General features: G+C 40.0%; 1 long non-coding RNA gene across 1 annotated transcript in view; it reads left to right on the top strand.

Moving 5' to 3' along the window:
- Positions 1–17,176, top strand: part of LOC125891026 (uncharacterized) — an 86,632-nt gene extending 69,456 nt beyond the window's left edge. The window contains exon 3 of the long non-coding RNA XR_007449597.1: positions 16,287–17,176. This is a non-coding gene — a long non-coding RNA (uncharacterized LOC125891026). The remainder of the gene's footprint in view (positions 1–16,286) is intronic.
- Positions 17,177–17,923: the final 747 nt, after the last annotated feature.

The following is a 17,923-nucleotide window of genomic DNA, read 5'->3' as shown; positions in this document are numbered from 1 at the left end:
AAACCAGCGGCATAATGTCTGACGTTTCCCATTTGAAAGGCCATTTGGTTTAGTAACTGTAAAACGGGTGCAACGTTCTTTTGTTTCTGAAACTTCTAGTTTGTGTTTGTCTAAAATAATTCATATCCTTTGCAACAATTTACCCTGTAAAGTCATATAAAATACTGCATCATATACAGATAATACTCCAGCATACATCATATAGATATTCTAAAATAAATATGTTTTGGCTACAATATGACTATATTGCTTTTTCTTTGCCCATCTCTCTCTGTTGCCACATTGTTTGGGAGAAAGCCAGCTGTCTCGAGGCAAGTGGACACATAACTATTCAATCTGAGATCAGAGGCAGGCCAAGGATGTACTGCTGTAGTTTTTCTGTTAGTCTACTGATAACTTGCAGCATGCTTTCACCAGAACCTAAAACAATTGAACCTGTTACAATTGACTGTTCCATGCATGCTATACTATGTGCACAAAAGAGTTTTAGCAGTGAAGACAATTGTCCAATTGATTTTTAATTTACAGATTTATGTTTAAGTATTTGGTAGAAGTAGATACTATGTCTACAAGCTGCCAGGAAAATATGTTGACATTGTATGTTTTTGCAAATCACAGATATATTGCATTTGGGCATTATTTTGTAGTTGTGTGTATAGTTGTTTACACATCATGGTTAGGGTTAGGCACAAAACCACTTGGTTATGGTCAGGAAAAGGTCACGTTCTGGCTTCAAATAAAAGCAGCAAAGGGAAAAAAAAACTCTATACCAACAGGAAACGCAGCAATGTCTAAGTCAATGACAATTGCTTTTTGTGGCACTATCCCCACTGGAAACACAGCAGTGGGTTGCTACAAAATGCCAGCCTTTGGTACCTTAAAAGCTGCTGGAAACAGAGCAATGACTCACAAAAATGCAACCAGTTTTGTTGTTTGTTGCTCTCAAAAAGTGGTCTGCAGCTTGGCAGCCATCTTGCCTAGGTGACACGGCATCCACCATCCCTCTTTCTCATTGATATGATACGTATTTGTGGTTTGCAGAAACTCACAGTGCCAACATTTTCTTCTGGCAACTGGGTTGACGCCTACATCTGATTGATCCCAACTGAATTTTGTCTTATTTTGTTTCAGATAGAGTCTTGTCAAGAAATAGTCAAACAAAGTAAAAGTTGGTTCCACTTCATAGTAGATTAAGAATGGGCAGTATGTCGTTGACTAATTTCTTTAATGATGTTCCATTAAAAACTTGGCTTCCAGAATTAAATAGGCTATGTTAACAACAATGCAATGCTGCACAGGTCGTGATGGTGCATTTTTGGTGCAATCTGGCAAGGAACGCTGCCTGCAGACAAAATGTTAAGTCTAAGTTTGTCTGCATTTACCGCCATTGTTCATTTTCAAATCTGCACAGGCAGTTTTATTTTCATGGGTTAAACATGCCTTTGTCGGGCATGTCCCACTGGTGAGAGGCCCCGGGTTAGATCCAGGACACGCTGGAGGGATTACATATCACATCTGACCGGGGAATGTCTTGGGGTCCCCCAGGAGGAGCTGGAAAATGTTGCTTGGGAGAGGGACGTCTGGGGTGCTTTGCTTGGCCTGTTGCCCCAAGACCTAGCCTCGAATAGGAGGATGGATGGATGGATGGATGGATGGATGGATGGTTGAACATTTTAATTGCCCCCTCTGTGCTTAGGCTCAGCCTTGATAATGGGATTTTAAATCTATTCCAAGGACTCTTTGTCAACAACAACAACAACAACAACTGTTAGCTGGAAAAAACTATGCTGAAATTATATTCAAAGCGTGTAATGCTTTTTACATCAGACAAATGTTGAACTCAAGACACCAGCTACCAGCCATTTCAAGCATCTGCTTGTTGATGTTCTCACATGTTAATAAGTGACACTAAAAAAAAAATCATAGACATATATATTAATAAAACACAGTTTAAATAATATTATCTCAATAAGTGAAAGTCTTTCTGCCTCTAGAACAGCTCTGCCTCCCACATCTTTCAGAACTGAAACTCAGTTTTACAATGATATTCTCCTGCATGCAGATATTGGCAAAAATCTAGCAGTACGGAGTTCGGTCTACCATAGATCATGTGGCAAAAAAACACTCATTATAACTAAGAATCCAAGCAAGGAATCATTATGAGCATATTTTTAAATGGTGCCGTCTGCAGGTACATTTCTCTCTGCAGAGAGACCAGATTGTGGCCCTTGGTTAAACAGTTTGCCTCATACCACAAATAACATGTTCCTTTGATCCAAATCAAGTATGGCAGCTGCTACAAGGGATTTTTAATTGAATGATTATTGTATTAAATAGTTGCTTTTAATGGAGCGTGCACCTCTGCAATTATTTCCGCTTTAAGAACCTGAACCCTGGGCAGGTCTTTACAGCCATGGGCATTTGGTTTGCTTCCAAATGAGTGGTCACTGTTAGTGTGAAGTCAGTCTTTCATCTGCAGCACAAACATACAGTTTAAACCAGACTAACAAGCAAATACATTTATCTAAAGATTTATATACATCCTTCACACACAAAAAGTATAAACACAGTTTGTCCACAAAAGCTTGGCTGTGACTTGGCCCTGGCAGCAACACCGCTGAACAGATTCACAGCACAGAAGGCCCTTTCAAGTATCATGTCTTGTCTTATCCTTTCTTACACATATAAAAAAAGAAGTCCAATAACTACTAATAGAACAAATCTGAGTAACTTCCTTAATCCTGTGATATTTGTCCCAGATAGGATCAATATTTGCCAGAACAGTCCCGTTATCTACACAGCGAGATGAAATATTGAATGTATGAGAGAGGTGATAGTGTTAGCCATAGTCTTTTCTAAAGCCAAGCACGATCCCAGATTATGGGATCATTTATGAAAGATTCTGCTGTTGTCTGAGATGATATTTTCCCTGACATCAGAAAGACGGAAAGCACACATGATCAAGCATCAGACAGAAAGCCTCTGAGACTGTCGCAAAGGAAGCTACAGTGCTTAATTCCTCCTCATTTTGACTGCTACTTACACATAGAAGAAGACACATGTCCATAAACTCTATATATAGGCGTATGTAAGTGTTTCAATACAGCAGCATGAGCAAAAGATATTTTTCCACAAGTTTCTCATCAAAAGGAAGCTAGTGGAAGTATTGAAATTTGCATGCTGGGAGCAATACTCAGGGTCAGCTTTCTTTTGAAATAATGTATATTACGTATATTATGTACACTGTTTAAAGTCAGAAATGTGATAGGGATGTCAAGTTTAAGGGGATAAAATGGTTTAATTAGAGAGTAAGTTACAACCTGAAATCCTCTTCTGTAAAAAATGGCATGGCTAGGTTCTTGGGAGTTTACAGCTGCCAGTAGCCAAATGATCTAACTGACAAAAAGACAGTTCTGTGCTGAAGACACTTGAGTCACACATTGTAGACAAAAAACACCCTCACAGCCACTGTGAACAATGATTTGGAGAGGTTTGAATGGTAAGATTTGTGTCCAGTGCTTGGCTTGAGAGGAGGCTGTCATAAGAACAATTCGACACATATCAAATTGTCTTGCGCAGAATAAGGGTAATTTACAGTGGCATCGTGTACAGTAATTGTCTCAAATTCTGCTTTATGAGAGATTCATTAACCGTGAGAAATCTCTGTGCCTTGCTGGCAACTGTGGGAGGAAACACTTAAGAGTTAAAGAGAAGACACTCTTCAACATGCCCATACTAACTTATAGTGTTTATGCTATAAATACCAGAGCAACATATTGTTTTATTACATTGTTTTGAACTCACATTCCCTATAGATGTGAATTATAGTGCAAAAGTTAAAAAAAAACACTTACTGGAATGAAGTCTTCTAGAAAGTCAGTACTCAAAGCCAGGAAATAGACCAGCACATGATCCCCGGTAAAACCACAACTTTGGTTTCTGAATGCATTAAACAAGACAGACAGATCCAGACCTGTACTATGAAGCCAGTTCAACTTAACCAGGATATCCTCTCGTTATCTGGTTTGACTAACCCTAACATTGGCCGTCTGAATAATGGTTACTACAAAGCTGATTATCAACCAGTTCAGCCAACTCTGGGTTTTCCTATCCAGAAACAAGCGTGTTCATGTGGAAGAGGTGGTGGTGTTAATTTTGAGCGATATCATCAGGACCAAGAATGAAGTAGGCTGCTTCATATGATATGTGATGAAACGGCAGCGAGACTGTCTGCAACTATGAGACAGTAAAATTAGCATTGGATGTAAACGACAACCTGTGATCTTAAAACAGAAACTCTGGAAACACTGAAAACGTTATCCAAAAATACACCATCATCCGAAACTAAAATTACGTCGATGTATTAATGAGCTATGGGCATATATGACATAAGTATAGGGGATTTTTTACTGTTTAGTTAGTTGGTGATAATACTTTAAAGTGATGCCAGACTGTTTCTGCTGCTGAAGTAAAGAGTGGAGAAGTAGTTAATGACTGATGAGGTCTATTTGACCGAAATGTGGAATTTATAATAACGGGAGCCAATTAACAGTGTGTGGATTATTTTATTAATAAAACATAATCTTTTTTTTCCTAGTTCTCATCATGTAGGTGTCTCATGTTATTTTGAGCTGCAGTGATGGAATCAGAGTGTAAAAGTAGCAGCACTGTCACTACGGACTAAAATAAACTTTGCATAATTCCAAATCCTGCTAAAATCATGTGTTTAGCGTGTAAACGATCTCTCCATTTGTTAGAAGCTCTGTTTTAAAACCAGTGGAAATAGAGCCCTGGAATAATGAAATTATTCTACTGACCTGTAACAGCATATAGGCTCCTCTTTTTTTATCTGTCACTCCTTTATCTAAAACAATATTAGAGTATCTCAGGCAGAAATATGATCATTTTACTAAAGTGTTTTGATCTATTTTATGACTGTATGTCCAGATATTACTGGGGAAAATAAACCTTCAGCAGCATCAGAAACATTTAACAGCAGAGGCTAATTATTAAACGTAACTCCCTGTTTTAAGACCAGTCATCAGTTTCAGAGTGCTAGCAGGTTATAACCCTGTTTATACGTTTTAATACTGGCCATGCATTTTGTGTATATATTTGGTTTGTGCTTTGTAGTTTCTAAAGTTTTATTATGTTACTCTGGTGTTAAAACAGACTGTGCTACGACTTCTCCTTAACTCTACAAATAAAAAATGATTCCACTGAAATCTTATTTATTTGTCTTTGATCATGAAGTGTAGGGAGTAAGATGGCTTCCGTTTGTTGTATGTCCAGGGCATATTGAAGACCAAGAAAAAAAACATTAAACCCAACCGTAGTGATTACCCTTCCCACTGGCTTTGGTTACACAGACTTGGACCAGACTTTGGCTGTTTATTTGGCACACATCTCTGTTAAAAGACATTTAATGAATAGTTTATTCATATACACACAATGGCTGCCTCATAGATCACAATGCCTTTAATGCAGGTAGTGCCAAGAGACAGCCTGTTCGATCTAAATTGGCAAAGTGTTGTTTTCACACAGCCAAAGTATTCATATTTCACTTTTTTAAACATCAAAGTGGTCACACCAGACAACCGCCAAGTGTTGCCAGGCTCAAACAAAGGTTGGTTATTAGAAATACAGGTCTATGGAGGGGAATGAATGGGCTTCACATTCCAATGATCTGCCCAGCAAAGAGCAGTGTTCTCTACTGAGAACTACACCACCAATAATTTCACACCTGACCTCATGCTCGCTGCATAGCAATAAGTATACTGTGTTAAATGTGTAAAATGGCACTATTCTGCTACACCAGTAGACCTACATTTTTCAGAACACAATTGATGTAATTGTACCAGAAAGTCTGATTCTTACTGCAAAGCAAAGCAAAGCAAAGCATGAATGCCATCTGTGCTGGGAAGTCGCCAGTGTGTTCCACATGCCTGCAAGACCTTACACATCTGCAAGAACACACAGAGATGCTATGGCTGCAGGACATGGAAATCTGAAGGTAGCGGGCAGAGGCTAGGGGCGTCAGTTGTCAGCTTTTTCACCATTCAGCTGATATACTCTACAATCTACAGGGGGGGTCATGTGACCACAAAAGCCAGCAAGATAAACACCTCTGGGGAGGAATTATGATGTTCAGTGAGCAAGAGAGACAAAGCCAACATGGAATCCCTTCATTGCATTCACCTGCATTCAAAGTCCTGCTCAACTCAAAAATGTGATTTTATTGTGTGTGTCCCCTAAAATAACTGACATGTACTACACTGAATGGTATTGGTGCAAAGCATGAATGTATAAAGAGAAATGGATACAGTGTTGGAGGAGGGACCTTGTTCATTCCAATGAAAATTGCTTAGTGGCACAAAAGCCGAAAACATTATAATGGTGCATATGAGATTACATGGATGATCAGTACTGATTCAGCATCATCGAGCTGATAGAGCAAGCACAGTAGAGACTGGCTACCAGGCTAGCTACTTCGGGTTTGGCGCTCTGTTAACCTGTACCAGGATTAAATTATTCAATCTTGTGGCTCTTCTGGACTGTCAGCATGTTATCGGACCAGATGGATCGAAGTCTGATAGTAGAATGAGTCATTTTGAGGGGTTGTGACCAGTGTTGGTTAAGGGTTACTTTAAAAGTAATCGAAGTACGTTACTGTGTTACTTTTTAAAAAAATAACCAGTTACTTTACTGCGTTACTCCCTGAGTAGAGTAACTTAATTACTTGAAAAGTACTTCCAGCGTTACTCCCTGAGAAAAGTAACTCAAGCACTTTTAAAGTACTTTTGAGTATTCTACATTTCCTCTTGGGCAATGGACCACAGGGCGCTAAGCCTACATTTTTTTGTCTCCAAAATTAAAGTTATGGACCACTTGTCCTTCACTGAGATCCAATTCTCCCATCACAGCCGTCACTTTGACCAGTAGAAACACAGAACGATCTGCTGCCGTAGACAACTGTATGACAACAACATTTGCCAGCATTTTTAATATTTCCTCTAGGGATGTTACCACACAGAGTAAAAGGGGGAAATGATGGTGTGAAACAGCAGAGGCACTTTGTCAACCCGCTGAGTTAACGTTACTGTCATTAGCATCAAGCTAGCAAACAATGGTACATCCTCACGGTCGGACATTAAGTAATAACATTAACAAATAGCGACGGGGCTTTTACTCACCACAACTGCAGAGGCTCCCAGCTTCATTTGAAACAAACTACATTATAGACGGTCCGTTATTTATTAATCCCTCTGTGTGTTTATATATTGACTTTTTATTTTAAAAGCCCCGTATAACCTCGGCTAGAGAATCCCTCCATTTTATAAATAGGCTTTTATTCTGAAACATTTATCAAAACTTCCTGTGGAAGATACAGTAGCTTGATAGTTTACATATGGCGCTTCAAATGTAGCTCCTGCCATCTGCTGACGCTTTTAGGTGACTACAACAACATGTCGGCTGGCACATATTTTTATACAGTCTATGGAACTGACACAGTTCTGGCAGTGACTCAAATAATAGTCAAAGTAATAAAAACAGGACAAGAATAACCCGATGACATCACACACGCCGTGAAAGACGACCAGGGATAATTGGTGAGTACCAGCGTGTAGCGTGTACCAGGCATAATGCAAGTCCTGAGTCTGAAATATGTCTGTCAGGGAGTCCTACTCCACCTATTTAGACGGCGGCAGCATTTCTCCGACCACATAGCGAGCCACGAGCTCTGTGGCTTCTTTCAGACTGATAGGTTTAACATTATCTCCGTTATTAGAACCAAACGACAGCCGTTGCTGTTTCGGAGCTGAAGGACCAGCGTTCTAAAAGTAATGGAAGTAACTGATGTCTTGTTTGAAAATATTATTTAGTATTTGATTACTCAAACAGCAAACTAATGCATTAGGTTACTCATTACTGCAAAAAGTAATCAAATATAACCAACTCTGGTTGTGACGCTCAAAAAAAAAAATTATCTACGGATTTACAGACATGTCTTTCACAGGACTATGGGAAAAAGCGTTTTTGGGCCAGGGGTTTTCATGTGACAGACGCCAAGGTTGTAACTCAACTGCTTGGCCAAAAAGAATTGGCTTCAAAGACCTGCACACTTCCTCAGGAGCTGATGCAAAGTTTGTTATTAAAGAGGTGTTTTCAGATTCCTCTACTGGAGTTGGGGCAATGTCTGTGCATTTTCCTAAAATATGGGAATCAAAATATCCCAAGCAAGCTAGATCACTTAGGTCAAAAGTCAAGCACAAATTGAAGGGAAAACAGACTGCGAGACAACATCGGCAAAGATACCTAAAACCTCCACGGCAAAGGGGACACCTCAGAGATCAAGAGCTTGCATTAGCATAGCTAAAGATTTGACAGTAATTATTATGGTGTGCAGTTTTTACCAAAAACCCCATGGTAACAGATATTATTGTATGTCTTACAAACACGAACTGTCAGTAACTGCCAGTTTGCTTTCAAGCTAACAAACAACATTAAGAAATAAATGATGCTAACTACACTTACCATTCTGATATGTCTACCATTCCCCAATTTTGGTGTACAACAGACTCATCATCTGGGTCTGACTGAGGCTCTAACGTGTATCCTGTGGCTGAATGGCTCTGATGTTTTCTCTAGCGATAATGCTTGCCATCTTGATGTGCACTGCTGAGAGCAGAAAGTAAAACCTACCACAAGACGATCTGCTTGGGAATCTTACCCTTTTGAGAGATTTCAAACTACTACTCAAACTAATATTAGTATGAGTATTTTTACATACTTAACAGCATGATTTCTAAGATTTCTAACAAAATTGTGATCTTCAATATTTGTGGTTGGCTCTAAAAAATAAAAGTAAAATAAATTGTTAGCAAACACATGTATCTGTTAAGAGATCAAATTATTTTAATTTCTCTTTGAGTAGTCGGTGAAAATTGGAAGGCTATTTCATGTTGATACAAAAGTGTCCTAACTGGCCCCGCTCTCCCCTAAGATATTATAATGTTCACTTTTTTAGAAGCACAACTAGAAGTAAGACAAGCATTTAAATATAGTAAATGTAGTGGCCAAGTGGCCATGTTAGGTAGTGTGGCGGTTGGTGGAGCAGGGGTAACATGAAGCACAGACAATATTATTTCCTTCCTACATATCTTTGGGTCAGACAGGACCCATTTCTCATTTCACTGTCTTTGATTTAATAATACACTCATACTCTGGAAAATGAGGAACACGACTGATCGTTTTTTTACTTTGCTCTGAAGTTAGCTTGTCATCGCTCTCTCCCCTCTTTAACAGACCTACCCAAACTTAAGTCCACCCTCTTCCCCCAACCACTCTAAAATCCATCACCACATGTCTCTGTCAGTGCCGGAGAGACTCGGAGTGGGGTGCACTGAGATGTCCACGCTCACCCGAGCACCAGTGGACCTCCGATGGGGGAAATGCTTGGCTGCAGAGAAACCTGCACGAAATTAAATTCTCCACTTGGCTGACTAGGGTGACTCGTCCTGGTCTGCCGGCCTGTTCCTTCATTATTCCTGGGCTGATAACTGACTGAACGGGATGTCTTGTCTGTTTAATGCCAGCTCAGCTGCTTCATGGGAGGAACGGGCTTGTCACTCTCCGCTATAACACACTGTATTACCATCTCCACTTCATTTATTTGGCTCAGATTTCGTGCGCCCATCAAGCCACCCCGTTCCCCCCAAAGACACTTGCAATTCACCACTGCTCAACCTTCTGCATCTTTTAGGAAACTATTCAAAATAACCTGTCTAAAATTTTCATTAAAATGTCATTTAGATGTCACACTGGCGATTCAGATTGGAAACAATAAAGGTGACCTTAATTGTAGCTTTTCATACCGCATGTTGTGCTCTGTGGAGAGCGCTGGGTGGAATTTTCTTTTAATGTGCACCTTTTATCGGCACATAAAAAAACCACTATCTTCTAACATTAAGCAGAAAAACAAAACAATGACAAATACCCTGTGACCACAACAAATACTTCCACAGAGGTTGCTGGTGCTGGAGCAGACAGTAAGCTTTGCTTCCCTGCATTTATGAGCATTGAGTTAAAGGTTTCTGCATGAGGGCACTGCATGATTGAACGTTGTGATATGGAAACACAGGCAGGCAGCCACTGTCAAAGACATGGCTTGCACTTGACCCCGCAAGCACTCAGCCCCTGGCCCCCACCCATTTAAGCGGCTCTAGAAATGGCTTTCTCTTCTCAGCTTGCTTTGTGGCATTTGCAGAATTAGAATGAATACATCCTTTGCTAATGCACTGGTATATAGTATACTTATCATAATTCATAGCCTTAATGCAGGCTTTTAAGTGCACGTGGTGTTGAGCCTCCGGTGCTCATTAAGGCTAATCAATGGCAAATGCTATTGTCTTATTGGAACACGGCTCAACACGGAGCATCAAACATAATCGAAAGCTTGCTTTGGAGCAAAACCATCTCAGAGTGAATAGTAATAAGTGTTTGAAAAAAAAAAGAGAGGGATCAGTATTTGGAAGTCATTAAACATCCAACGCCCACCCCTTCTGTGTAACCACAAAGCCAATAGCATTGTGGGACAAGATGCTTTCCAATGTGACAATTGATTGCTTTTTGAGGTAGTTGTTGGTTGATTTCATAATTGGTATAATTTTTCACAAGTACATGAGTGTCATGCCATGATGGGCTTTAGAATCCTGGTAATGCAGTGGCCCGTAGTTCAACCTTAAGATCAATAATGTATTAAAACCAAGAGCTTATTGAAATAATAGAAGGGTTTTCACCAGGGAAGAAAGGCAAGGGAAAGAAAAATGCACCAAAGAGAAGCATTTGATTCGACGCCAGGCCTTCACTGTGAAGTGCATTGTTTTCATGCCAGTGCTCTTACTCCAAGAAATAAAAGGACAGAGAAAGTCTTGGTGATGTGAAAACTCTGGACTCTGTGTTATTGACGTCCAGTACAATGTGCGAGCAGGATAAAGCAGCACTTGATAATTCAGAGTCCAAATGAACTGCAAAACTGTGAACACAAACTGTTCATTTTTTTTTTCTTATTTGGATAGCAGTCAGCAAGTTGATGAAGTAAATGATCCCAGAAGCATTTTTGCCTACACAGGTCATTATTTGCAGTGCCTGATCAGTGTATAACATTTGGCAATCTGTGGCTCCCTGCTGCTATCTCTTCCTGTTGGATCTCCCTGTTTTGACAGTGTTTGAGAGAGGAACACTCTGTGAGGTGTCAGGTGAAGACTATATGTGACAGATTTGGAGGGGAAATCAAGAGAAGACAAACAGGCAGCTAAATGCCTGGGAAATGTCTCAGCGCTCAGACAGAAGGCGATAAGTGCTGTTGACGTGGACATGACAAGCTAGCAACAGTAAACCTCAGGACACGCAGTCCCACCGGAGGCCCAGGAGTGGACACAATTCCCGATGACTGCTGAATGTGCTTAACAGTTCTTATGAGGAGAATTAACAAGAAGTGGGAAGCCCCCCCCACACACACACACACCTCCCCCCACCCCTACCACACACACCCAACTTCAACCATCCCTTTCTACTGTAAGCTCTTTGATGTTTCCCTGTTTCTCCTTGACAGTCAGCTTTGGTTTTGATCAAGGTTTGATTTCCTGTGACATATCTGATACATATTATGAAAGCAATACAAGCCCTCGTAGAGAGGCAGGGTGTCTCTAAACTTTAACTGTTGCAGAACTCAATGCCAAACAGGGCAATGACAGAAGTACATCTCCTTTCCACACTGGCTGCAAAGGGGAAAAAAAACATGCCTAAGAAGTCATACAAGTAAAATGAATGTGTAAAGTTTCTTCACACTCGTGTTGATTTCTTTTCAAAGTGGTTATGGCTGTACACTGTCACCAGAGTCTGACAGAGGAAAGGGAATATTGTGCTTTCATTTCAGCAACATCAGAAGACCTGACTTTTCTATTCTAAACATCGAGAAGAACAATGAAGAATCAGTATCACATACAACATATCGGTGTCCAAGTAAATATATTTTTGTTATATATTCTTTATTATTATATAAGGTTTGCAGTGGTTTCAAAATTTAAAAAAAAACTACATTAAAGTACAGTACTTAAATATAATTTTTAGGTACCTGTAGACTACTGTACTCGACTACTTTCTATTCTATGCTTCTTTATACTGTTCTTCCACTCCACTACATTTATTTGTACTCTTTACTCACATTTGACAATACAAAGTACAAATGATTTTGCATTTAAGGACTTTACAAACAAAACATACAGTTTGCTTACAAAATATAGATCTTTATTGATTGAACCACCCAACCGTGATTAAAAATTATTAAATTAACCTCACCTTAACCAGCTACAACATTCAAATGCTGACAAGTTAATGCATCGATGATAAAGTTATTTTCCTGATATTACGTACATGCATTTTTAAATGTAGAGCAATTACTTGTAATGGAGTAACACTGGCATACCTATATCTAAACTAGCAATACACTTGTGGGCTGCAGAAATAAGCTGTGAGCACAGCACTGACAGGTTGCCACCTTTTAAGTTGAAATCTAACTTGTTAGCAAACAGTGTTTATCATGCAGCTGTATCAAGCATTTGGAGTGATGTTTCTGGTCACCTCATGAATGTAAGTCCAATATATTTACTGCCCTTTTCCAGAGAGAAATATCTGGGTCTTAAGCTGCTAATTGCTCCACAGTGTTTACTAGCTAGTCACTTATTGTGTCTGTCTACTGTTTGCTGCCAGCGTACAGTCAATTTTTAGAGCTTTTCTCCTGGAAACACCACTGTGGTGGCCAAAAAGAACTCCATATGAGCAGTGACAGTGCACAGAAAAAGTAAAGTTGCCAGATAACTAGAACAATGACTTGAAATACACTTAAATGCTACCTTTAATGTAGTTGAAGGTAACTAAGTCTGCTGATAATTCTTGGTGGGTTCATAGCAATACAGATGGAGGGCATGACAGCTCCCTAAAAGTGAAGCTATAACATCTCGATCGCCCCCCTGGTGGCTAGCTGCAGTACAGGTCATGAACCCCACCCCCTCTCTCTTAGCAGAAGGAGCATGGGCCAAACTAAAAAAACTCAAAGTTGGCTTTGTTTTTGAACAGTGGGAGGAAGTAGAGATGTTTTGTCCATCTTTACAGCCTATGGTTCATATCTATGAGTAACCCCTGTTACGTTTCACACAGTAACTTGTGCCATTTTAATGTATAAATATAGATTATAGCCACCTTGAGTAAGGAATTTGAATGCTAATCCAGCACTGCCAGTTTCTGAGATAAAACAGATGCAGTGGTAGACCCAGCTCGCCTTATCTGTGAGCATCCCAGTGCCTTTTCAATAACACCCACATTCTCCTCAGATGCCACCGGTCCATCCAAATGTATTATGCCTAAAAAAAACAGATGCACACCCTGGTTTGAAATGTCTGCCCAGAATTGTATGGCGAATCAAAATTGGGATAAAACATTTGAATTACAGAGCACAACTGTGATGTCTGCCCTCCTGGACTGCCAGATCATGAATATATATTGCATTATGAAGATGTGATGACATTTAGAGCAATCACATTTAACCCTCTCCTCTTGTGCCTCTGTTTCTCCTCTCTCCACTAATGCATTTTGCAGCAAGGGATGCATCTTAAAAGATTCAGGGAGAAATGTCAGCCAAAGCAGACACTGCTTGAGAGCTCGGGTCATTTCAGACTGGTTTCTGAATTCTGGAGAGCACACACACACACACAAGGGTGCTCTATCCTTCACTTTCCCCCTCCCCCCCTTTTTTTCCTATTCCATTCTGTCTCAGCCCCCTTCCACTCTAAATATTTCTGTTGGTTTACCCTTGTCCATGTGACTGCGTTGGAGGTAGCACAGACGCACTACCGCGAGAGAGAGGCTTGACCAGTTGGGCGCTGTCTCCCACCTCATTACCAGATGCAAATGAAACGGGTACACATGTTTAATATTTAGTGGCAGCAGAAATGTCAGGCTGGCACGAGATGGAATTAAACAGCACTGTCAGCGCAAGTGAACTCAAGGCTTTCTCAGCTATTTCACTTCATATTGAGTTACTGTCACAATTTATTTCACAGCGGTGGGACGACTAGTGTGAAAATGTTCTGTGATGCCTTTAAGGATGGAAGGGGAATCAAGGAAGAAGTGTGAAGGGTATTGTTCAGATGAGGCTTTGTATTTATTTCAGAGCTCTGTGACAAAGCTTTATTGTCTTAACAAAGCCTTACTATTCATACTATTTTTTTTCTAGATTACAGTGACGGCATTTCTGTTTTACTGGATAGTATACTGATTAAACACACAAGTGAGAGCTGGCAAACTTACAGTGTTGTTAAGTACGGTAATATTATGCACATTGGACGACTGAGCCACAGACCTCCCAAGAGAAGGCTTTGGTTTAACTAATCCTGATGATGCATACCCATATCAAATGTGTCATCCGGGCCACACCAAGAAGGCATGAAGGATTTAAAGCAATGTGGCTTTCCCTGCTGCTGGCATTAAAGTGATATTTCTAATAGCTCAAAGAAATATTATATGCTAAGAAACAGTTGTTGTGTGCAAAAAGATGTCCAATTGGATTTTTGCACTCTTGTCACCGCACACCGATGCATGTTATCAGATTCAGGGCTAAAGCAAGTTAATGTTCACTCTAATCAGCATGGCAGATAACACCAGGACCCACAGGGACCTAATTAAAGATACTGTACATGAGGGGTTTATCTTCGCAGCTCTGGGAAGAAGTCACCACATCGGTTTATCCTGGCAAAGAGGCAGTAAGTAGATTGTAGTGTATATTCAGTTGTTATTTCATGTAAGAGCTCATTTTTGACTGAATTCTTCTTTCATCCAGTGGTGGATCTCCCTATAGGCGTCACAGACAGCACCAAAATTGTACAAAAATTACATTATTTTAAAAAAAGGGAAGATGAAGAGAATAAAACAATCAAAAGATGTAATGCTAAATGGACAGTCTGTAGTAGAGGTACCACCTCTAGTCCATCCAGTTCATCAGTGAGTGATCGTCACATTCACAACATGCTAGAGCATGGTGGAGTGGAGTGTATTTGGATAGCATTAGAGTAAAAGAAAATGGAATGGCAAAATCCGTCCAAAGCACAGTACAAAAAAAAAAAATAGTAAAAGATGAAATTAAAAAAAAATTGTTGTTTGTTTGTGTTTATTTCTCATTAGCTGCTGTTCTTGTTTGTAGTTAGCACAATTAATATAAAAGATAAAAAAATAAGCTTTTAGGGTGGAGGGGGGGATCTTGCCTAGGGTGCCGAACGTGCTAGGTCAGGCACTGCTTTCATCATGACATATTTAAAGTGCCTGGTGAGAGGTTAGGTGCGATGTTGGTAGGCATGGTCAGATCAAAAAGAAAGGGGACCTTGGAAAGAGGGAGGGAGCTGTATTTTTAATTAATTGAAAGCATTATCATATAATATTGTATGAGTGAATGGAAAATGAAAAAGTTTTGCTGTGGACAGGCAGTCAATGAACTCCCACTGCCTTCTGAAAAAAATAGAAGCGTTTCATTATTCCAAGGTGAGGGTTTTAAAACAGCATTTTAAATGTTACCCCGCTGTTCAAGATCATGAAAACCTTTAATTTCATGCAAATGAACAGCAAGGAGCATGGAGCTTAATGTAAACGAATGCTTCTTTTGTACTGCTGTAGGAGTGAGCTGGAGAGAGAGGCCAGGATAAAAAATTCCCAAGGATTCTTTAATTGCTATCTGAAATTATGTAAATCCCTCTGCTAGGCTGAGTGCAATTATCCAGCGCCTCTCGCTGCCAGCTTTACTAATGTCTAACAAAATATCGGTGGCTGACATTTAGACGTGGTAATGCAAATGAGAATTAATTTTTCTTCCAAGACAAAGGGCAGTGGAAAGATCACACCATTTTATACAATAAAGGCTGGAAAAAGTAGGGTTTGCAAGATGACAAAAAATGTTGATCAAGAAATGAGCCAAGCATTGAAGCCCATTTTATATCAGTGCAGCATGCTACCACATAAGATTATTTTCCCTATTCTGCACTATTAATCTATTCTTACTGCCACAGAGAGGTATGCTGCAAGAAGCAGACATTCATTTAGGGTTAGAATTAATTGCAGAGTGTGCCTCATTTTTAGTAATGATATGGGGAACCCTCCCCGCTCCCCATTGTTAGAACACGCTCCTGCCATGGCTGTGATGTTGGACTGTTTGGGTCACATTTTTCCATTTATCTCCCCAGGTACAGAGATGGATGTAGGCCAGGCACTGCAGCCTGGTGAGACTCCCCTGTGTGCAGCTCGGAACACCTGTCCCGCTGTGCGTCGGCACCCCCAATCTTTACCAGGCCAAGGAGGAGCACCATCTCTCTCCATAACACTTTCCACAACCCGTCGTCTCCCGGGACACCCCAAAGGAGCAAGATGAGGAGGAACCAGGGGACCAGTGTTTGCTGGGGGATCTGCCGCCCAAAACTGCATTTCTTAAACCAGAAATCAAATTACAACCTGCTGACGTGGAGAAAAACTGGCTATTAATATTTTAGTATGGATACTGTGTGCAAGACACCCCCAGCTGTGAGAGCATTCTCAGATGAAGGAGGGAAAAAAAACATTACGACACACCAACAAGTGCCTGTCTACAGCACTTCTCCCACAGCAGCATAATCTAACAAAGCTACTAATGTGGTAGCAAAAACACAAGCAGACTAATGATGCACATTTGGAGTCAGTAGTAACCAGGTTACATCTTGTGATAGTGCTGTGGGATGAAAAGCCACGACTATTTTAATACCTAATGTTGCTGTCCAAAGAAACCATGTATCTCCAGATTTAGTGAAATTGAAGTTTTCCTTTATAGGTGTAGAAAATGCTCCTATGTCTAAAGCGAAATATGCCCTTTAAAACCCAAATGGATGGTCGAAAAATGATTCGTCTCATAGCTGAAAACAAGGCGTTTTTTCTTAGCATATGAAAAGTTGATGGTTTAGAGTCATATGTTTTTTAGAGGACAGTGACGCACTTGCTTCTATCATGGACTGGAAAAATAATGGACCTAGCTATCATGACATTATGAACATTGCACTTTAAATGGCAACGACACTTTCTTGCTGTTATAACTTGCTGCTATTCTCGTCCTTGTACATTGCACTTTAAATTGCAGCTATACTCTCTTGCTGTTATAACCTGCTGCTATACTCGTCCTTGTACATTGCACTTTTAAATTGCATTTGTACTCTTCTTATTCTTTTTAATCTTTATTTTTTATTTATTTATTTTTTTCGGGTCATTTTGCTATTGTTGCCACTGCACTCCTAGGTGACTTTATTGTATATGTATATTTTTTCTATGTCTTATTGTTGTACTGTATGTTGGCCATGGTGGCAATCCAGTTTCCCCTTGGGGATTATTAAAGTTAATCCAAATCCAAATTACCCATTGGTTCATGGACTGTTTTGAAGCCTCAAGTTCGGCACTGGCATTTCGGCCTTCACCATCTTGGTTGTTTGGATCAAGACGTGACCACATTTGTGCGAGAGGCTGGCACTGTGGAGGAGCAGGGGGTGGATCTGACTGTGAAGCTGAGGACACTATCGGCAGACAGCCTGTCACTCAAATCATGCCCTGAATTATGCTTAATTTTAAGCCTTAATAAAAGGTAAACCGGTGAGTTTTATATATATATATATATATATATATATATATATATATATATATATATATATATATATATATAAAACAACAACTCTGTATTGTTGTCATAAAGGAGGAAAGTAATTATAGAGACCAAAACCATTTTTTGTACTAGGCTGTAAATATGTTTATTTCTGCTGTAAAGCTGGGCGTTTTAACGTTGGGGTCTGTGGCCATAGACTGGCTT

The sequence above is a fragment of the Epinephelus fuscoguttatus genome, linkage group LG6 (assembly GCF_011397635.1).
Source record: "Epinephelus fuscoguttatus linkage group LG6, E.fuscoguttatus.final_Chr_v1".
Lineage (NCBI taxonomy): Eukaryota > Metazoa > Chordata > Actinopteri > Perciformes > Serranidae > Epinephelus > Epinephelus fuscoguttatus.
The sequence above is the reverse complement of the archived record's forward strand: the minus strand, read 5'-3'. Positions and strand labels throughout refer to the sequence as shown.